The sequence below is a fragment of the Melanerpes formicivorus genome, unplaced genomic scaffold (assembly GCF_026170545.1).
Source record: "Melanerpes formicivorus ecotype bairdi unplaced genomic scaffold, bMelFor1.0.p_v2 SCAF_9, whole genome shotgun sequence".
In the NCBI taxonomy this organism is placed as follows: Eukaryota; Metazoa; Chordata; class Aves; order Piciformes; family Picidae; genus Melanerpes; species Melanerpes formicivorus.
In genome coordinates, this window is record NW_027142361.1 from 20,562,623 (window position 1) to 20,585,587 (window position 22,965).

Genomic DNA, 22,965 nt, shown 5'->3' on the forward strand with positions numbered 1-22,965 from the left:
GTTGCTCACAGCCACATCCAGCCTGGCCCTAAAAACCTCCAGGGATGAGGCTTCCACCACCTCCCTGGGCAACCTGTGCCAGTGCTCACCACCCTCATGGGGAAGAACTTCTTCTTAGATATTGATGATTGTTTTAATGTTTACTTCAGCCAGGCACAGGAAAATGATCCTAGGTGATATGCTACCTGGCCAGAAACCAGACGAGAGTGAAATGGATTTGGTAGGGCTTGGTCTCTTCTCCCAGGCAGCCTGTGACAGAACAAGAGGACACAGTCTCAAGCTGCACCAGGGGAGGTTTAGGCTGGATGTTAGGAAGAAGTTCTTCCCAGAAAGAGAGATTGGCCATTGGAATGTGCTGCCCAGGGAGGTGGTGGAGTCACCATCATTGGAGGTGTTTGAAAAGAGACTGGATGGGGTGCTTGGTGCCATGGTTTAGTTGATGAGATGGTTCTGGGTGATAGGTTGGACTTGATGGTCTCAAAGGTCTTTTCCAATCTGGTTCATTCTGTATTCTGTAAATCTGTACAGCAGGGGTGTACACAGCTTTGCCCAGCAGCCCCTGCCACCTGGCTTCCTCAAAAACATGCTAGCAGCCCAAACATGTCCAGGCCCTTCCTTCAGGTGGGAGAAAGCTGAGTTTCTCCTGGCACTTCAGATGTTCTTCATGGACCAATTTTCCACAGGCAGTGGAGCTGCCAAACACACAGCTGAGCACCAAGATGTTCTTGCAGCTTAATTTTTGCTAGTCTGCATTTTATCAGCTTGCACAGGAAATGCAGATCACAGAAGACCATGGAGAAAGTTTGTGTCCACCAGCCAGAGGCTCCAGCATCCAACTTCACCATCTCACTGCATGCAAATGCACAGACAGCAGCAGAGCCCAGCTGTGCAGGGGAGCATCCTAAAGATGAAACACACCTCCAGCCTTCCCTCCTCTGGGTTACCTTCACAGTCTACAAGTCATTCAGTTTTTGATATAGAGTTGGCCAGCTTCATCAGGCAGTGCTGGAGAGGATGTCATGGCTCATTCCTGGGAAACAGATTCTTTCAGTCTCAGTTTCCTGAGCCTGATTTGGTCTATGAACTAAAATATCTTATTTGCTGCCAAACATCTCCACCACGGGGCTCTCCTGCACCCTTCCTCCTGTGTCACAGAGAGGGTATCTGCTCTGACACAGTATTTGGGGACATGGTGGGGATGAGGACCCAAGCCCATCTCTGCAGGAAATCCCTCAGTAGCCTTTCAGGAAAGAATTTGGCTGTTTGAAACCAAAACATGAAGGCTTTACCAGTTTTCAGCTGTGCCTTCTGGTGGTAACAAAATTTCCACTACAAAAGAAGGTAAAAGAAGGCCCCCCCCAAAACAAAACACTAAGAAGAAAACTGAATTCTCAGTCCTGTATCCCCTTTTGCCCTTGGAAAACACTGAAAATGAAGAATTGCTGACTGTTCCCACTGCAGTGCCATGAGCCGAGTGAATGGAAGCAGCTGAGAACAGCCAGCTCAGTGCACGCAGAGCCACGACTTGCAGCTGGGAGGAACCAGTGGGGGGCTGGATCCACTTTGCCTTGCTCCCAGAAAAAGAATCATAGAATCAACAAGGTTGGAAAAGGCCTCAAAGATCATCAAGTCCAACCTGGAGAGATGCAAGTCAGTGCAGAGAGTCTCCCTGATTTGGGGGGGGCAGGGGGATGGGGCGAAACCAGTATTTGCTCATAAACCCGGATGACGTGTATATCACCTTAATTGATGTCAAACTTCCAACCTGACATGATCTATAAACCATGGGCAGCTTTGATCTCCTTGTCTTGGCCTAGAAATGCAAGGATTAAAAAAACATTCTGAAAAGGAAAGAAAAAGGGGGCACCAAAAAATGTCTTTTACCAAGGTACTTTGCTCCAGCAGATAAGGCTAATAAGCACAGAAACTCCAAGTATTAGGAAACCAGGCTGCTGCTTTTCTTTTTCCTTCCAGGGATATACTCCAGAGTGGTGGAAGGGTGAAAAGTCTGAAGGATATTGATGCCTGTGCTCCCCCTGTCATTATTCCACAATATTGTTTATATCCCTGGGATGTGGATAAAGGTAGCTGTCACTTCTGGCACCGCTCTCCCTGCCAGGAGATTACAGAAAACTGTGTCTGACACTGCCCAACCTTGCGTTGACTGACAGCCCCCCGTGGCATGGTTACTGTCAGAGCCCTCAGAGGGCTGGGAGTGCCCGGCTCCATGAGGGATGGGGAAGGGGAGGGGGGCTTCTGGAGGGTGGTGGGCTCTGCTTGGCCTCCAGCACTTCAAGCAGGAGGAGGCAGCTCCTCTCCGTGCGGTGCTAGTAGAGTTGAGGGAAGGTGGTTTTTAACCATCTTTTTGTCTGCAAAAGGCTCGAGTCCCAAATGTTGGCTTCCCTTTCAGATGTTTTAGTGCCCTGCCCCCCCAGGATACTCAGGGATGTAGACAAAATGAGGCTCTGCAATGCAGGGGGAGCGGAATCTGAGCACAGGGAGAAAAGCTGAGCCTGCTGTAGAAGAGAGGTTGGACTAATGTAACTACAGCACCGGAGGTTCCACATCAACATGAGGAACTTCTTCACTGTGAGGGTCACAGAGCACTGGAACAGGCTCCCCAGAGAGCTTGTGGAGACTCCTCTGGAGATATTCAAGAGCCATCTGGATGCATTCCTGTGCAACCTGCACTAGATACTATGATCCTGTTCTGGCAGGCGGGTTGGACTAGAAGATTTGGACTAGAAGATTGGACTAGAAGATTTGCTTGTGGGTAAGAATTAGAGGGAAGACCGGCAGGGCAGACACCCTGGTTGGAGTCTGTTATAGACCACCCAAACAGGAGGAAGATGTTGACAAAGCATTCTATAGGCAGCTTAGGGCTCTCTCAAGATCTCCAGACCTTGTTCTCATGGGCGACTTCAACGTGCCTGACATCTGCTGGGATCTCAACACAGCAGAGAGGAGACAGTCTAGGAGGTTCTTAGAATGCCTGGAGGACAGCTTCTTATCCCAGGTGCTGCGAGAGCCTACCAGGGGCAAGGCTATGCTTGACCTCCTCTTCACCAACAGGGAAGGGCTGGTGGGTGATGTGGTGGTGTAATGGGTTGGGGCAAACCCCCTCCCCACCACAGGGCAGAAACAACGACTCAGACAAAGGGATTGCAAAAGTGATGGAAAGTTTAAATAGAAAAACAATTTAAAAACAAACAACAATGAAAGCTTTACAGAGAACCACTAGCACTGTGACAAAGAGAGAGATCCCAGAACATGCCCAAGAACATCCCATCCCCACCTGGGTGTACACCCAAACCCCCCCCAGGGCTCTTTCCTCCCCCCCAACCCAGCCTTGGGCCTGGGCAGGCCCAAGGGAGGCAGCTCATGCCATTTTACCTAGGCTGCAGCTGGGGACAAAAGAGGAAGTGGAGACCCCGCATGGACATTTTATAGGGGAGCAGGGCATTATGGGAAATGGAATACCTGCTTGTGACCACCCCCGGGGCTGGGCCCACCTGTAGGGACCTCCCAGGTGTGTTCTGTGCAGTGGCATCCGGGCCAGCACCCAGCCTAAACCACCACAGGTGGTTGGAGGGTGTTTGGGGTCCAGTGACCATGAGATAATTGAATTCTCGGTATTTGGTCAAGATAAGAGGGGCAGCAAGAAGACCTCCACTCTGGACTTCCGGAGGGCAGACTTCAGGTTACTCAAGGAACTAATTCAGAGGGTTCCTTGGGATAAAGCCCTTAAAAACAAAGGGGTCCAGGAGAGCTGGACCTACTTCAATGAAGAACTGTTGAAGGCTCAGGGACAGGCTGTGCCAATGTGCCAGAAGATGAGCCGCTGGGGCAGATGGCCAGCCTGGATGGCTAATGAACTTTTAATAGAACTGAGGGAAAAAAAGAGGGTGTATCACCTTTGGAAGAGAGGGGAGGCAACCCACGGAATGTTTAAGGATGTTGCCAAATCATGTAGTAAGAAAATTAGGGAGGCAAAAGCACACTTGGAGCTTAAACTGGCCTCTAATGTGAAGGACAACAAAAAGCCCTTCTATAAATACATTAATAGCAAGAGGAAGGGAAAGGACAACCTCCACTCCTTGGTGGACACGGAGGGGAACATTGTAACAAAGGATGAGGAAAAGGCAGAGATACTTAACACCTTCATTGCCTCAATTTTTACTAGACAGACAGAACGTCTTCCTGACAGCTGGCCTGCAGAGCTGGCAGAAGGAGCCAGGGAGCTGCACAGTTTCCCTATGTTCCATGAGGAGGTGTTTGGAACTCTCCTCAGCAGCTTGGATCCCCACAAGTCCATGGGACCAGATGGGATCCATCCTAGGGTGCTGAGAGAGCTGGCAGATGAGCTGGCAGATGAGCTGGCGAAGCCACTATACATCATTTTCCAGCAGTCCTGACTCACTGGAGAGGTCCCAGAGGACTGGAAGCTGGCCAACATGGTGCCCATCCACAAGAAGGGCCCGTTGGATGAGCCAGGGAATTATAGGCCTGTCAGCCTGACCTCAGTGCCAGGCAAGATCATGGAACAGGTCATCCTGAGTGCAATCACACAGCACTTACAGGATGGCCAAGGGATCAGGCCTAGCCAGCATGGATTTAGGAAGGGCAGGTCCTGCCTGACCAACCTGATCTCCTTCTATGATCAGGTGACCCGCCTGGTGGATGTGGGGAGGCCTGTTGATGTAGTCTACCTGGACCTCAGCAAGGCCTTTGACACCGTCCCCCATAGCAAACTGCTGGCCAAGCTGTCAGCCCATGGCTTGGACGGGAGCACACTGCATTGGGTTAGGAATTGGCTGGATGGCCGAGCCCAGAGAGTGGTGGTGAATGGTGCCACATCCAGCTGGCGGCCATTCAGTAGTGGTATGCCCCAGGGATCAGTGCTGGGCCCCATCCTCTTTAACATCTTTATTGATGATCTGGATGAGGGCATTGAGTCCATCATCAGTAAATTTGCTGACAACACCAAGCTGGGGGCAGGAGTTGATGTGCCGGAGGGTAGAGGGGCTCTGCAGAGAGACCTCGACAGGCTGGACAGATGGGCAGAGTCCAACGGCATGAGATTTACCACATCCAAGTGCCAGGTTCTGCACATTGGCCACAACAACCCCATGCAGAGCTACAGGCTGAAGTCAGAGTGGCTGGAGAGCAGCCAGGCAGAGAGGGACCTGGGGGTACTGGTCGATGGTAGTCTGAACATGAGCCTGCAGTGTGCCCAGGCAGCCAAGAGGGCCAATGGCATCCTGGCCTGCATCAGGAACAGTGTGGCCAGCAGGAGCAGGGAGGTCATTCTGCCCCTGTACACTGCCCTGGTTAGGCCACACCTCGAGTCCTGTGTCCAGTTCTGGGCCCCTCAGTTTAGGAAGGATGTTGACTTGCTGGAACGAGTCCAGTGAAGGGCAGCGAAGTTGGTGAGGGGCTTGGAACACAAGCCCTATGAGGAAAGACTGAGGGAGCTGGGGTTGCTCAGCCTGGAGAAGAGGAGACTCAGGGGTGACCTTATCACTCTCTACAACTACCTGAAGGGAGGTTGTAGACAGGCGGATGATGGTCTCTTCTCCCAGGCACCCAGTACCAAAACAAGAGGACACAGTCTCAGGCTGCGCCAGGGGAGGTTCAGGTTCACGAATGATCCACCAGGACATTCTGTGGAAACCGAGGGGAATTGGCACAAGAGGAGGACAGGGCCGGCCCAGCTGAAGTGCTTCTATGCGAATGCGCGCAGCTTGGGCAACAAACAGGATGAGTTAAGGGCCACTGTGCTGCTGGGATGCCACGACATAGTGGCTGTTACTGAAACTTGGTGGGATGAATCCCATGACTGGGATGTAGGGATAGATGGGTATAAACTCTTTAGGAAGGATAGGCAGGGAAGGAGAGGAGGAGGTGTTGCCCTCTATGTCAATAGCCAGTTGGAATCAGTGGAGCTCCAACTGGGGAGGGATGATAAGCTAGTTGAGAGTGTATGGGTCAAAATTAAAGGCAGGACAGGGGAAGAAGATATTACTGTGGGGGTCTCCTACAGGCCACCTGACCAGCAGATCCAAGCAGATGAGGCCCTCCATAGGCAAATAGAAGCAGCTTCCAGGTCACAAGCCCTGGTCCTCATGGGTGATTTCAACCACCCGGATATCTGCTGGAGGGACAACACAGCAAGGCACCAGCAATCCAGGATGTTCCTGGACTGCATAGAAGACAACTTCCTCCTCCAAATGGTGGAGGAACCAACAAGAAATGGTGCTATGCTGGACCTTGTTCTCACCAACAGGGAAGGGCTGGTAAGCAATGTGAGGCTCATAGATGGCCTTGGCTGCAGTGACCATGAAGCAGTTGAATTTAACATCCTCAGGGCAATCAGGAGGAAGTATTCCAAGCTCACGACCCTAGACTTTAGGCATGCAGATTTTGATCGCTTCAGGGATCTGCTAGCCAAAGTGTCATGGGACAAAGCCCTGGAGGGAAGAGGGACCCAGAACAGCTGGTCAGTATTCAAGGACCACCTCCTCTGTGTCCAGGAGCTCTGTGTACCAACAAAGAGAAAAGCAGGTAAGAATGCTAGGAGGCCTGCCTGGATGGGCAAGGAGCTACTGGACACACTATTACTTAAAAGGAAACTCTACAGGAAGTGGAGGGAAGGACAGGTAGAACAGGGGGAATACAAGGAAGCTGCCCGAGCAGCAAGAGTCCTGGTTAGGAAAGCCAAAGCAGAGTTTGAGTTGAATCTAGCCAGGGAGATTAAAGGGAATACTAAGAACTTTTATAGGTATATTAATGGGAAGAAGAAGACTAGGGAAGGTGTGGGCCCCCTCAGAAAGGAAAATGGTGACATGGTCACATGTGATGAGGAAAAGGCTGAGGTACTTAATAACTTCTTTACCTCAGTCTTCACTGCAAGGGCCTCTAGCCACACTCCTGATGTTATGGAAATCAAAGCCAGGGACGGGGAGGAAGAACTGCCCATTGTAAGTGCAGATCAGGTTCGTGATCATCTGAAGAACCTGAAAGTGTTCAAGTCCATGGGACCCGACGGGTTACACCCACGGGTGCTGAGAGAACTGGCAGATGAGGTTGCTAAACCCCTCTCTATTATATTTCAAAAGTCCTGGCAGTCTGGTGAAGTCCCCACAGACTGGAAAAGGGGAAACATTGCCCCCATCTTCAAAAAGGGCAAGAAGGAGGAACCAGGGAACTACAGGCCAGTCAGTCTCACCTCTGTGCCTGGAAAGATCATGGAGCAGATCCTCCTGGAGTCACTACTCGCTCAAAAGAATAGTGAAGAGGTGATTGGGAGCAGTCAGCATGGCTTTGCCAAGGGCAAATCCTGCCTGACCAACCTGGTGGCCTTCTATGAGCAGGTGACAAAATTAATAGATGAGGGGCGAGCAACTGATGTTGTTTACCTGGACCTGAGCAAAGCCTTCGACACTGTCCCACACCACATCCTGGTCTCCAAACTGGTGACACATTGGTTTGATGGGTGGACCACTAGATGGATAAGGAACTGGCTTGATGGCCGCACCCAAAGAGTGGCTGTCAATGGCTCCATGTCCCAGTGGAGGCCAGTGACAAGTGGAGTCCCTCAGGGATCAGTCCTGGGACCTGTCTTATTCAACATCTTTGTGGGGGACATGGACAGTGGCATTGAGTGCACCCTCAGCAAGTTTGCTGATGACACCAAGCTGTGTGGTGCAGCAGACACACTGGAGGGAAGGGAGGCCATCCAGAGGGACCTTGACAGGCTGGAGAGGTGGGCACAGGCCAACCTCATGAAGTTCAATAAGAGCAAGTGCAGGGTCCTGCATCTGGGTCGAGGCAATCCCAGGCACAAATACAGGCTGGGCAGTGACTGGCTGGAGGGTAGCCCTGAGGAGAGAGACTTGGGGGTGCTGGTGGACAAAAAGCTCAACATGAGCTCTCAGTGTGCACTTGCAGCCCGCAAAGCCAATCAGATCCTGGGCTGCATCAGGAGAAGTGTGGCTAGCAGGTCGAGGGAGGTGATCCTCCCCCTCTACTCAGCCCTGGTGAGACCCCACCTGGAGTACTGTGTCCAGTTCTGGAGCCCCTATTACAAGAGGGATGTGGAGGTGCTGGAACGTGTCCAGAGAAGGGCCACGAGGATGATCAGAGGGCTGGAGCACCTCTCCTATGAGGACAGACTGACGGAGTTGGGGCTGTTCAGTCTGCAGAAGAGAAGGCTCCGAGGAGACCTAATTGTCGCCTTCCAGTATCTGAAGGGGGCCTACAGGAAGGCTGGGGAAGGACTTCTCAGGATATCAGGTAGTGATAGGACTAGGGGGAATGGAATGAAGCTGGAGGTGGGGAGATTCAGGCTGGATGTGAGGAGGAGGTTCTTCACCATGAGAGTGGTGAAACCCTGGAATGGGTTGTCCAGGGAGGTGGTCGAGGCCCTGTCCCTGGGGGTGTTTAAGAGCAGGCTGGATGAGGCTCTGTCCAGCCTGATCTAGTGTGGGATGTCCCTGCCCATGGCAGGGGGGTTGGAACTAGATGATCCTTGTGGTCCCTTCCAACCCTGAATGAAACTATGAAACTATGAAACTATGAAACTATGGATATTAGGAAGAAGTTCTATACAGAGAGAGTGATTGCCCATTGGAATGGGCTGCCCAAGGAGGTGGTGGAGTCGCCGTCATTGGAGGTGTTCAGGAGGAGACTTGATGGGGTGCTTGGTGCCATGGGTTAGTTGTTTAGGTGGGTTGGATTGGTTGATGGGTTGGATGCGATGATCTTGAAGGTCTCTTCCAACCTGGTTTGGTTTATTCTAAATAAAGGTTTATTCTAAATAAAGATTTCCTGAGTTCCCTTCCAACCCCTAACATCCTGTGAGCCTGTGACTAGTTGATCTGCAAGAGTCCCTTCCAGCTCCCACCATTCTGTGATCCTGTGAGATGGAGATGAAGAAGGCAAATGATAAAACAGAGCTGTAAGACTTGGCATGACAAGTCAGGACTCAGGTTTGGATTAAGATTAATCGAGTTCCCCAGGCCAGTGTCTCCCTGCGAGCTGGATGTCTAAATTCCCTTTATATTCCCTTTACTCCCCATAGCACCCTTAGACACAATTTAATCGGCCAAAGAGAGGCAGTGGGAATGCCTGAAAGCACCTGAGATGTCAATGCAAGCTTAGAAGACACAGCATAAAACTCACACTCATCTGAAGAGCAGCAGAATCTCCAGCTAAAATTACCTTAGATGCTCATGTGACAACCAAATCCCACCCCAGGGCTGAAGCCAACAGTTACTTGTTCCACTCAGCAGCAGAGACCTAGGCTTGGTCAGCTGCATGACTGACTTGTGGACACTGAAATGTGGGGTGTTCATAGCTGCAGACCAAGAGCCTTCCCCGTTCTCCTTCCACAATAGGAACCACTCATCCCAGTCCATGGGAAGTGTCTGAGCTTTTGAGGAGCTTTGTATAGTTGTGGCATTATCTTTGAAGTTAGCTATGAAGTTTTTTCCTTGGTGTAAGGTCTCAGATGGAGCACTGAGACCTCTTTCTGGGCCCTGGGCTTCAAGTTAAAAAGGGCTCAGACTGGGGGCTCAGCCCCCCAAAAATGTGAAGAGAATGACAAAGGGAGTAGAAATCAAAGACTGAGGAGGAAGCTCTGAAATTGGTTAGTCTGCATAGATGCTTGAGGGATGGCATTACTTCATGAAAGGTAAAAGAAGGGAGGGAGGAAGGGAGTTTAGTGGCAAGTTCAGGGAAGGCTAGGAAGGGGAAACTCAAGCATCCTTCAGAACAGCATCTGACAAGGATAAGTAGGCAGATACAGCTGAGTCTGCCTTGGGGCAGGAGGGTGGATGAGATGCCCTCAAGGAGCCCCTTCCAAGGCAGTAGTACTTTGGCCCTTGTCTGCCAGGGCTGTGGCAGCTGCCATGGGATGTGACTTGCCGCAGATGTCTCTGTGCTTTCGGGGTGGAGCAGGGAACAGGACCCATCTCTGCGGGCGCCCACACCGTGTCTGGCTGCAGGGCCACCCTCTGTATCTGCCTGTGTCTGTCAAAAAAGCTGATTAAGACATCTGAGAAAAGCAAAACCCAGGGGCTGGGACTGTCTTTTGATGGCATGGCTTGGGTCACAGCAGGTGAACTCTCCCAGGCCTTGTCAATGAAAATGTCCAGCCCTGCTTGCACTGTCCCAGGCTTTGCCATATTCCTGCAGGACATTTCCCACTCTTCTCACTTTGTAGGCTTCTATTTACCCAAACAAAGCCACTGCAAGCAGGATTTGCCACTCTCACAAGACAGAGGGATGCACCTAACCTGCCCACGTGATGGGATTTGAGTGGAACATCAAATGAAAAAGAAAACCAAATCAGATGTTTACATGAATGAAATCACAGAATCAATGTGATTGGAAAATAAGATCATCAAGCCCAACTGTTAACCCAGCACTGCCAAAGTACCACTAAACCATGTCCCTAAGCAGCACACCTTCCTGTCTTTTAAATACCTGCAGGGATGGAGACTCCACCACTTGACATTGCTAATTAACATGATTTAAGATGGCAGGCCATCTAGAAGGGACATTAGCTCTCCTGCTTTGGGGGTTGAAAGCAAGCGCCAGTTTTACAAGTCCAGTTAAGTCTTCTTTGAGAAATGGGAATTGGGCTCCTAAATCAATTAGGCTGCCAGCTCTACAAAGGGAAATTTATAACAGAGCAGAGAATTAACCCTGGACCTTGCAAACCATGTGCCAAGCAGCTGAGCACTGCCTCTCGCCTCTTCACCTACCATGCACATGGCCTGGAGAGAGAAATTACTTTGCAGTAATACTGTCAGAGACCAAAGCAAATCTGATGCTCCCAAGCATGTGGAGGGCAAAGGCCTTGACCTGTGACTGTAACCATCTGCAAAGAAAGGACCCACCCATCTGAGCATGAGAGGAAACCAGTGTGCAGCATCGCTGGTTTTCTGCTAACTGCCTCTCCGCTCCACCTGAGCTGGCTGTGAGAGGAGCCCTGTCAAAGTCCAGCATTGTCCTAAGAGCCACCAGCATGGTCCTGAACTCAGCTTTATACACATTACCTTTCCACATGAAAGACAGAGACCGTTCAAGGAAGCATGTTGGAACATTTTCTTCACCAGATATCAGTCCAGTTCTGGGCCACTCAATTCAAGAAAGATGTTGAGTTGCTTGAATATGTCCAGAGAAGGGCAGCGAGGCTGGTGAGGGGTCTGGAGCACAGCCCTGGGAGGAGAGGCTGAGGGAGCTGGGGTTGCTTAGCCTGGAGAAGAAGAGGCTCAGGGGAGACCTTATTGCTCTCTACAACTCCCTGAAGGGAGGTTGTAGCCAGGTGGGGGTTGATCTCTTCTCCCAGGCAACCAGCACCAGAACAAGAGGACACAGTCTCAAACTGCAAAGGGGGAAGTTTAGGCTTGATCTTATGTGACCGTTTGAGGCTGTCCCCTTAAGAAAGGGAATATGGTGGATATTTGTAAACGAAAAAAAGGATCTAAACTAATTTCATTGGTAGATTGGGAGGAAGCACCTCTTGAACTGGGAGTGCAGGAGGGTATCCTGGGCATTCCTGCACTTTTCTAGTCAGGCTGTCTTCCCTCCTTCGGTGGCTTTGCAGCTCACAGCGTTCTGGGCTTTCGGCCAAGGCTTGACCTTGAAACTGATAAACTGAAAGGCCTGTATTAACTGCTTTCCAATTAACACATAACTGCTTCTAATTTTTTTCTCTTTTCTCTCTTTCTAACCCTCTCTGGGGAAAGGGGGAGAGAAGGGGGAGCAGAGGTGGGGAACCCCCTCAGCAGAGGGGGGGAACTCTCTTATTTCTGTGCTACTTTATTGTATATTTTTGTATATATTGTAAATATTGTAAATTTGTATATTCCCCTGCATATCCTGTATTGCTTTGTAACTATACAGCACCCAGTGCTTTGCTAATTCAGCTGTGAGTTTTTTTTTCCTTTCACTTTCCGGGGGGAAGGAGAAGGTGCTGGCCTTTCCCTTCCAACCCTACGACATTTTTTTTTTCTTGGCGCCCAACGTGGGGCAGATAATTAGTTTAATTTATTACTTGATTGATTTAGTGTTTTCTAGCTGAATTAGCAAACATGAAGGTGTTGTGGTTTGTAGAGCGGTTATTCTTTTCAATTTTTGGGGCTCTGGTTTACAGATATTGTTTGGGTTTGATTTTGGATTACCTGGGCAAATATTTGGTGCGGACAATTTATCTGTGGGTTATGTATAGAGTTACATTATGGTATGGAAAATGCGTGGATTTCTTATGGCCAGCGAGATACAGAAATGTAACCTCCACCACTCTCCCAATTGAGATAAAGGGTTTTAAGATTCCACTGGAGGAGAGAGTAACTTTGGGTGATGGCTGGGATCCAAAGGTGATTTATTTGGTGTCTGTGATCCTGCTCTCGGTGATAATTAACGTGTATCTCCTGATTTCTTTGTGGCATAAGAGAAAGGTGTCCAGAGCTTGTTTTGTTATTAAAACTAGATCAAAGAGAAAACGGCATAGCTCTGGGTCAGTCCCAGAGACATCTAGCGATGAGGAGTGTGGAGAATCTGTGTCAGTAAAAAAGAAAGCTAAGAAGTTAATTGGAAAGGCTGCTCTAAATTACTTTGCTGCTGATTCTGGCAGGCTGCCAAGAGCGGCGGCTGGTATCAACATGGTGCCTACTCTTCCCCTCCTCCTTCTTCTCCGTCGGCCATTAACGGAGCAACGTCATTTCTGCCCAGTCTCTCGGTGGGACTGGAAGTCACTGCCCCAGCAGCTGATTTATCTCAGGACCTGTCAGCTTCTGATAAGGTGGCTGTAAATTCAAACACAGCTCCAGTTAAGGTGGCTGTTTTAAAGACTAGAAGTGGAAAGACCAAAGATGATGGAGAAGAAGAGCTAGAGACTGATCCTGGTGAGGAGCCCTCCACTCTAAGAAATCCTGCTGAGGAGGAAGAGAAGATTTGTTTTAAAGATCTAGTTAACCTAGTGAGAGCAAAGCAGGATAGAGATGAAGCTAGGAAAGGAGCTGGCAAAGGTGGTTCTCAGCTTAAAGAGATCCTTGAGAAAATGACAGCAGGATTATTAGGGAAACCAGTTGAGGGGGAGGAGCTACAAGATGACATAACTGAGTTTTCGTCTCACAGTATCACAGTATCACTTAGGTTGGAAAGGACCTCGAGGATCATCGAGTCCAACCTATCAACACAGACCGCATGACTAGACCATGGCACCAAGTGCCACGTCCAATCTCCCCTTGAACGCCTCCAGGGTCGATGACTCAACCACGTCCCTGGGCAACCCGTTCCAATGACGAATGACTCGCTCAGTGAAGAACTTCCTCCTCACCTTGAGTCTAAACCTCCCCTGGTGCAGCTTGAGACTGTGTCCACTTGTTCTGGTGCTGGTTGCCTGGGAGAAGAGGCCAACCCCTTCCTGGCTACAACCACCCTTCAGGTAGTTGTAGAGGGCAATGAGGTCACCCCTGAGCCTCCTCTTCTCCAGGCTAAACAATCCCAGCTCCCTCAGCCTCTCCTCATAGGGCTTGTGTTCAAGGCTTCTCACCAGCCTTGTTGCCCTTCTCTGGACACGTTCAAGTGTTTCGATATCCTTCTTAAACTGAGGGGCCCAGAACTGGTCACAGTACTCAAGGTGTGGCCTAACCAAAGCAGAGTACAGGGGCACAATGACCTCCCTGCTCCTGCTGGCCACACCATTCCTAATGCAGGCCACGATGCTATTGGCCCTCCTGGCCACCTGGGCACACTGCTGGCTCATATTCAGGTGGCTGTCGATCAGCACACCCAGGTCCCTCTCTGTTTGGGAGCTCTCCAGCTACTCCAACCCCATCCTATAGCTCTGCATGGGATTGCCGTAGCCAAAGTGCAGCACTCGGCACTTGGACTTGTTGAATGCCATCCCATCGGACTCTGCCCATCTGTCCAGTCGGTCAAGGTCCCTCTGCAGAGCCTTTCCACCCTCTAACTGACTAACATCTGCCCCTAACTTGGTGTCATCTGCAAACTTGCTGATGACTGACTCTACCCCTTCATCCAGATTATCGATGAATATGTTGAAGAGGACAGGGCCCAGCACTGATCCCTGGGGGACACCACTGGTGACTGGCCTCCAGCTGGATGTGGCACCGTTCACTACCACTCTCTGGGCCCGGCCCTCCAGCCAGTTCCTAACCCAGCACAGAGTGTAATGGTCCAATCCACGGGCTGACAGCTTAGTCAGCAGTTTGCTGTGGGAGATGGTGTCAAAGGCCTTGCTGAAGTCCAGGTAGACCACATCCACAGGCCTCCCCATGTCCACCAGACGGGCCACCTGATCATAGAAAGAGATCAGGTTGGAGAGGCAGGACCTGTCCTTCCTAAATCCATGTTGGCTGGACCTGAGCCCTTGGCCATCCTTCAGGTGCGCAGTTATTGCACTCAGGATAATCTGCTCCATCACTTTCCCTGGCACTGAGGTCAGGCTGACCGGCCTGTAGTTTCCAGGTTCCTCCAACCGACCCTTCTTGTGGATGGGGGCCACATTGGCCAGTTTCCAGTCATCTCCGAGGGAGGAGCTAAGAAATGTCCACAAAGACTACACCAGGGCACATAAGAAGCCAGTTCTAGCTTGGCTTAGTAGGTGTTATGATACAGGTGCTCCAGCTCTAACAGTTGGAGACAAGTCAGCAGCTCAGTTAGGAACTCTCTCGAGGGATAATGGAATAGAGAGACATCTAGGCAGGGTTCTCGGTAAGGTTAATCTGTGGATACACCTTTTAATGGCAGTTGCCCTGAGATACCCTTCCCAAGATGATCTACCATGGAATCCTAAGCCCTGGACTACCATAGATGAGGGAATTAAGCGCTTGAGAGAATTTGCTGTTAGAGACATACTCTATGGTGAACATGAAACTCTGAATCCTGATGACATTCCTGTAGGTACAGGTCTTGCTAAAAAAGATCATCAAACTTGCTCCTTCTAATTATGCAAACATTCTGGCAAGCAGAATTGTGTCAAGAAATTATGGTGGAGCTCCTGCTACGGTTGGCCAATTCAGTGATCTAATGAGACAATTGGAGGATAGCATGACACGTGGTTCTTTGGTTTCGGCCATTAAAACTATGTCTGGAAAAATGGAGAGTTGCATGAAGGATCTGAAAGACTCCATATACCAATTGGCACAGAAGGATAATTTCAATTCTTCCTCCAGGTGGATACAAGTTTCATCTGTGAGGAATACACGTCCTCCAAGGAGGTCATTCCAAAACAGATAAAATCAAAACAGACCACCAAGGCAATCACGTAGAACTATTTGGATAACTCTGCGTGATCAGTTTGGTGAGAACATGAACCGCTGGGATGGCCAATCAACTTCCAATCTTTTCAGGAGACTGAGGGAACTGCAAAGTGGCAGAACCTGAGGTAGCAATACCAGAAGGGTAGCTGTTACTTCCACAGTTCCCCAGAACAACCCTAGTAGCTCCAGCAGCGGCTCCAGTTATAACATGCAAAGCTATAACACTGCACACTGTGCACAATGCACATGTGGGCATGTTCCCCATAACTAGGGGTGCCCTGCCTCCCGCCAGGGGGAGGAGAGGGATAACAGAGATAATAGAATCTATTGGGATGTGTACATCCAGTGGCCTGGCACTTCACAATTTCGGAAGTACAGGGCCTTGGTTGACACAGGAGCTCAGTGCACCATAATGCCATCAAATTATCAGGGATCAGAGTCTATAACTATTCTGGGAGTCACTGGGGGATCTCAAGAGGTAAGTAAGGTGGAGGTTAGTATAAGTTTAACTGGTAAACAATGGAGGAAGCATACAGTTATGACCGGACCTGACGCACCTTGTATTTTGGGAATTGATTTTCTGAGAGAAGGGCGTTTCAAAGACCCTAGAGGTTACAAATGGGCTTTTGGAGTAGCTTCTGTAGAAATGGATGGACAAAAATTTAAGCTGTCTGCTAGACTTGAGCTTTCTGATGAATCTGCAGTTGTGGGACAACATAAGATACAGGACATTAAATTGCCGGTTGCTTCTCAGACTGTGCATCACAGACAGTACAGAACCAACCGTGACTCTTTGTTGCCCATTCAGAATCTGATTCGTCAGTTGGAGAGTCAGAAAGTCATCAGCAAAACTCATTCACCTTTCAACAATCCAGTGTGGCCTGTGCGGAAGCAGAATGGAGACTGGCGTCTGACGGTAGACTACCGAGCCCTGAATGAAGTAGCACCACCTATGAGTGCAGCAGTACCAGACATGATGGAGCTACAGTATGAGCTGGAATCCAAAGAGGCCAAATGGTATGCTACCATAGACATTGCTAATGCATTTTTCTCTATTCCCATGGCAGAGGAATGCAGGCCTCAGTTTGCTTTCACCTGGAGAGGAATCCAGTACACTTTCAACAGATTGCCAATGGGCTGGATCCATAGCTCTAGCATCTGTCATGCAGTGATCCACGATGCTCTGGAGAAAGGTGGTGCTCCAGAACACATCCAGTTCATCGATGATATCATCGTCTGGGGTAAAACTGCTGAGGAAGTCTTCGAGAAAGGTAACAAAATCATTGACATTCTTCTGAATGCAGGTTTTGCCATCAAGCGAGACAAGGTGAAAGGACCTACCACAGAGATTCAGTTTCTGGGAGTGCGGTGGCAGGATGGACGCCGACACATTCCAGTGGATGTGGTAAATAGAGTCTCTACCATGGCAAATCCCACAAACAAGCAAGAGACCTTAAGTTTCATGGGTTAGTGGGATTTTGGAGACTGCACATTCCTGGATACAGTCAGATTGTGAAACCTCTGTATGATGTGACACGAAAAAGAAACAGTTTCCACTGGGGACCGGACCAACAAGCAGCCTTTGACCAAATAAAGCAAGAGGTAGTTCAAACAATGGGTCTGGGACCTGTCCGAGATGGTCCAGACATTAAGAACATTTTGTACACGGCTGCAAGTGACAACGGTCCAACCTGGTGCTTGTGGCAAAAAGCTCCAGGTGAGACACGTGGACGACCTCTTGGTTTCTGGAGTCGAGGTTACAGAGCTTCAGAGGCAAATTCTACTCGAACAGAAAAAGAGATTCTAGCTGCCTATGAAGGAGTAAAAGCATCTTCTCAAGTAATTGGAACTGAATCACAACTTCTCTTAGCTCCCAGATTACCAGTTTTGAATTGGATGTTCAATGGCAAAGGCTCCACACCACATCATGCCACAGACTCAACCTGGTCTAAGTGGATGGCTCTGATAACACAGAGAGCTCGAATGGGAAATCTTGAAAGACCTGGTCTAGTGGAGGTGATCTCAAGTTGGCCTGAAGGTATCAACTGTGCTAAAACTCCAGAGGAGAAAGTAACTCGTGCTGAGGAAGCTCCTCCTTACAATGACCTTTCTGACGATGAAAAGAAATATGCTTTGTTCACAGACGGTTCCTGTCGTCTTGTTGGAAACAAGCGAAGGTGGAAGTCTGCAGTGTGGAGTCCAACACGCCGAGTTGCAGAGGCAAGAGATGGAGAAGGAGAATCCAGTCAGTTTGCAGAGGTAAAAGCTGTCCAGCTAGCTCTCGACGTGGCTGAACGTGAGAGATGGCCAAAGCTTTATCTCTACACCGACTCATGGATGGTAGCCAATGCTCTATGGGGTTGGCTAAAGAACTGGAAGAAGAGTGGTTGGCAGAGAAAAGGAAAACCCATTTGGGCGGCAGACCTGTGGCAGGACATTGCTGATCGAATCGAGAGAATTCCAGTGAAGGTGAGACACATCCATGCTCACATTCCTCAGAGCAAAGCTACTGAGGAACAGCAACACAACCATCAGGCAGATCTAGCTGCAAGAGTTTCTCAAGTAGACATGGACTCTAATCTTGATCTCGACTGGAAACACCGAGGTGAGATATTCTTAGCTCGGTGGGCTCATGTTTCATCAGGACATCAAGGCAGAGATGCAACATACCAATGGGCTTGTGACAGATCCATAGACATTTCCATGGATGCTATCACACAAGTCATCCATGACTGTGACATTTGTGCTGCTATTAAGCAGGCAAAACGACTTAAGCCCTTGTGGTATGGTGACAGAGGGTCCAAGTACAAGTATGGTGAAGCTTGGCAGATTGACTACATCACTCTACCACGTTCTCGTTCTGGTAAGCAATACGTGCTTACTATGGTAGAGGCAAACACTGGATGGTTGGAAACTTATCCAGTTCCACATGCAAGTGCACGCAACACCATTCTCGGTCTGGAGAGACAAATCCTGTGGAGACACGGAACTCCAGAGAGGATTGAGTCAGACAACGGAACTCATTTCAAGAACAACCTTGTAAAGAACTGGGCAAAAGAGCTCGGTATTGAGTGGATATTCCATATTCCCTGCTATGCACCAGCTTTAGGGAAGATGGAACTCTACAACGGTTTGTTGAAGACCACTCTTAAAGCCATGGGGGGTGGATCTTTGAAAAACTGGGGAAAACATTTAGCACAAGCAACCTGGCTGGTGAATAGTAGAGGTTCAGTGAACCGAGCTGGACCTGCACATTCAGATTTGCTACGGAAAGTAGAAGGTGATAGAGTTCCTGTTGTTAGAGAAAAGAATCTGTTAGGTAAAACTGTTTGGGTATTTTCACCCTCAGGAGAGGCTAAGCCTGTCCGAGGGGTGGTTTCAGTTGAAGGTCCGGGTCACACTTATTGGGTAATGCAAGAGAATGGTGAAATTCAGTGTATTCCACAAAGAAATTTAACTTTAGCTGAAAGAGGTTAATTTCAAACTGTTATACGGCTACATCGCATCCAAAGGAAGAATCAACGGGGAATCTACGGTGCACGAACCCTAATATCACTGAGAGCCCTGAGTCAACTAAGAGACCCTGAGATTCCCTGTTTCCCTTTTCTTCACTTCGTCGGTGAAGAGACAAACTGTTTTCCATTTTTCTCATTTTCTGATTTTCTTGGACTTTTGAATCATCTACATCTGAGTATAGCTGGAGTGGACTATGATCTTTAGTCATGAACTGTAAATATCGTTTTGGATTGGATGGACAGTATGAACAGCCAATGAAATTGTTTAGAAGGGGTGGACTGTGACCGTTTGAGGCTGTCCCCTTAAGAAAGGGAATATGGTGGTCAGATATTTGTAAATGAAAAAAAGGATCTAAACTAATTTCATTGGTAGATTGGGAGGAAGCACCTTTTGAACTGGGAGTGCAGGAGGGTATCCTGGTCATTCCTGCACTTTTCTAGTCAGTCTGTCTTCCCTCCTTCTGTGGCTTTGCAGCTTACAGCGTTCTGGGCTTTCGGCCAAGGCTTGACCTTGAAACTGATAAACTGCAAGGCCTGTATTAACTGCTTTCCAATTAACACATAACTGCTTCTAATTTTTTTTCTCTTTTCTCTCTTTCTGACCCTCTCTGGGGAAAGGGGGAGAGAAGGTGGAGCAGAGGTGGGGAACCCCCTCAGCAGAGGGGGGGAACTCTCTTATTTCTGTGCTACTTTATTGTATATTTTTGTATATATTGTAAATATTGTAAATTTGTATATTCCCCTGCATATCCTGTATTGCTTTGTAACTATACAGCACCCAGTGCTTTGCTAATTCAGCTGTGAGTTTTTTTTTCCTTTCACTTTCCAGGGGGGAGGAGAAGGCGCCGGTCTTTCCCTTCCATCCCTACAACATCTTATAAGGAAGTTCTTCACAGTAAGAGAGATTGGCCATTGGCATGGGCTGCCCAGGGAGGTGGTGTGGTCAACATCCCTGGAGGTGTTTGAGAAAAGCCTGGATGAGGTATTTAGTGCCATGGTTTAGTGGAATAGTTAGGGTTGGGTGATCAGTTGGACTTTATGATCTTTATTGGCGCCCCACGTTGGGCGCCAATAAAAAAAAATGTGGTGGGTTGGAAGGGTAAGGCCAAGAAGCCTCCTCCCTTCCCCCTTGTAAAGTAAAAGGGAAAAAAAAATTGAAGGGAAAGGAAAAAAAAACTCACAAGCTGAATTAGCAAGGCAGTGGAGCTATATTTACAAAGCAGTGTAGGATTTGCAGGGGAATATTTGCAAATTTACAATATCTACAATATATACAAAGATATACAACAGAGTAACACAGAAATGCGAATAACCCCCTTCGGCAGAGGGGGTTCCCCACCTCTGCTCTCCCCTCTCTCCCCCCACTTTCCCCAGAATGGTCAGAAAAAAGGGAGAAAGAAGAAAGAAAGAAGTTAAAAGCAGTTTTGTGTTAATTGGAAAGGAGTCAATACAGGCCTTCTATCTTATCGGTTTCAAGGCCGAAGTCTTGGCAGAAAGCGCAGCAGAGAAAGAGCTGCTACCCAAAGAAGAGGCGGAAGCAAGACTGACAGAGAAGTGCTGGAAATGCCCAGTTCACTCCCAGTTCAGAAGGTGCTTCCTCCCACTCTTCCAATGAAATTAGTTTAGATTATTCTTTCCGTTTACCAACTTCCGTCCACCATATTCCCTTTCTTAAGGGCACAGCCTCAAACGGTCACAGAGGTCTCTTCCAACCTGGTTGATTCTGTGATTCTGTGAAGACCACAGACTGATGAAGGACACACATAGTACCTGATCTTGTAAATATGTCTTCAGAGTAATTGGTAGAATCACAGAAGTTTGGCTAGAGTCATGACATAGAATCATAGAATGATAGGGGTTGGAAAGGACCTCCCTGTCTAAGCAGAATCACTTAGGACAGACCACAGGGGAATGCATTTTGGTGGGTTTTGGAAGTCTTAATTTCATTTGTACCCACAAGAATCATAATGCCTTTCGATGTCCCAGCTCTATACCACACATCTCCTCCAGACAAATGGGTCACTCAACAGCCATTTGTGGCATAGAAACAGAAATCAAAGAATCACAGAATCACCAAGGTTGGAAGAGACCTCAAAGATCATCAAGTCCAACCTGTCACCACAGACCTCATGACTAAACCATGGCAGCAAGTGCCACATCCAATCCCCTCTTGAACACCTCCAGGGATGGTGATTCCACCACCTCCCTGGGCAGCCCATTCCAATGGCTAACAACTCTCTCAGTGAAGAACGTTCTCCTCAAATCAGTCATGAATTGTCAGCCAATCTGGCCTCAAATCTGACTTTGGAGTAATTTTTTCATGCACACAAAATTTGGTCAGGTAGGATGAGACATCCAGAGCCCAAGTAACCTGCTTGGACTTTAGCAGCTTCATTCAGTTTACCTTGAGTAGGCATCAAGTGATATTTTAGAAGCTCTTAGCCTCTTGAAACTGTTCTTCAAGACCTGCATAGGTATCCCACAGATTTGTTGTCATATCTGTGTGACACCAGATAAATGTAAATGTCTCAGAGAAAAAAAAAACTCTTGGGGTTGGAGCTTGATGATCTTTATGGTTCCTTCCAATGCAAACCAGTCTGTGATTCCATGGTAAACCCTAAAACATCTCAGAAGCTTCACGATACGACTGGGTGGGTTTAGACAGGACATTAGGAAACATTTTTTTCACAGAAGGAGTGGTCAGGCTTTGGAATGTGCTGCCCAGGGAGGTGGTGGAGTCATCACCCCTGGATGTATTGAAAGGTGCTTTGGATGTGGTGCTTGGGGATATGGTTTAGGGGTGAACCTTGTAGAGCAGGGCTGTTGGTTGGACTTGGTGATCCTGAGGTTACTCCCCATGGCACCCTTAGACACAATTTAATTGGCCAAAGAGAGGCAGTGGGAATGCCTGAAAGCACCTGAGATGTCAGCACAGGCTTAGAAGATAGTTTCATAGTTTCATAGTTTCATTCAGGGTTGGAAGGGACCACAAGGATCATCTAGTTCCAACCCCCCTGCCATGGGCAGGGACACCCCACACTAGATCAGGCTGGACAGAGCCTCATCCAGCCTGCTCTTAAACACCCCCAGGGACGGGGCCTCGACCACCTCCCTGGACAACGCATTCCAGGGTCTCACCACTCTCATGGTGAAGAACCTCCTCCTCACATCCAGCCTGAATCTCCCCACCTCCAGCTTCATTCCATTCCCCCTAGTCCTATCACTACCTGAGATCCTGAGAAGTCCTTCCCCAGCCTTCCTGTAGGCCCCTTTCAGATACTGGAAGGCGACAATTAGGTCACCTCAGAGCCTTCTCTTCTGCAGACTGAACAGCCCCAACTCCTTCAGTCTGTCCTCATAGGAGAGGTGCTCCAGCCCTCTGATCATCCTTGTGGCCCTTCTCTGGACACGTTCCAGCACCTCCACATCCCTCTTGTAATAGGGGCTCCAGAACTGGACACAGTACTCCAGGTGGGGTCTCACCAGGGCTGAGTAGAGGGGGAGGATCACCTCCCTCGACCTGCTAGCCACACTTCTCCTGATGCAGCCCAGGATCTGATTGGCTTTGCGGGCTGCAAGTGCACACTGAGAGCTCATGTTGAGCTTTTTGTCCACCAGCACCCCCAAGTCTCTCTCCTCAGGGCTACTTTCCAGCCAGTCACTGCCCAGCCTGTATTTGTGCCTGGGATTGCCTCGACCCAGATGCAGGACCCTGCACTTGCTCTTATTGAACTTCATGAGGTTGGCCTGTGCCCACCTCTCCAGCCTGTCAAGGTCCCTCTGGATGGCCTCCCTTCCCTCCAGCGTGTCTGCTGCACCACACCGCTTGGTGTCATCAGCAAACTTGCTGAGGGTGCACTCAATGCCACTGTCCATGTCCCCCACAAAGATGTTGAATAAGACAGGTCCCACGACTGATCCCTGAGGGACTCCGCTTGTCACTGGCCTCCACTGGGACATGGAGTCATTGACAGACACTCTTTGGGTGCGGCCATCAAGCCAGTTCCTTATCCATCTAGTGGTCCACCCATCAAACCCATGTGTCACCAGTTTGGAGACCAGGATGTGGTGTGGGACAGTGTCGAAGGCTTTGCTCAGGTCCAGGTAAATGACATCAGTTGCTCGCCCCTCATCTATTAATTTTGTCACCTGCT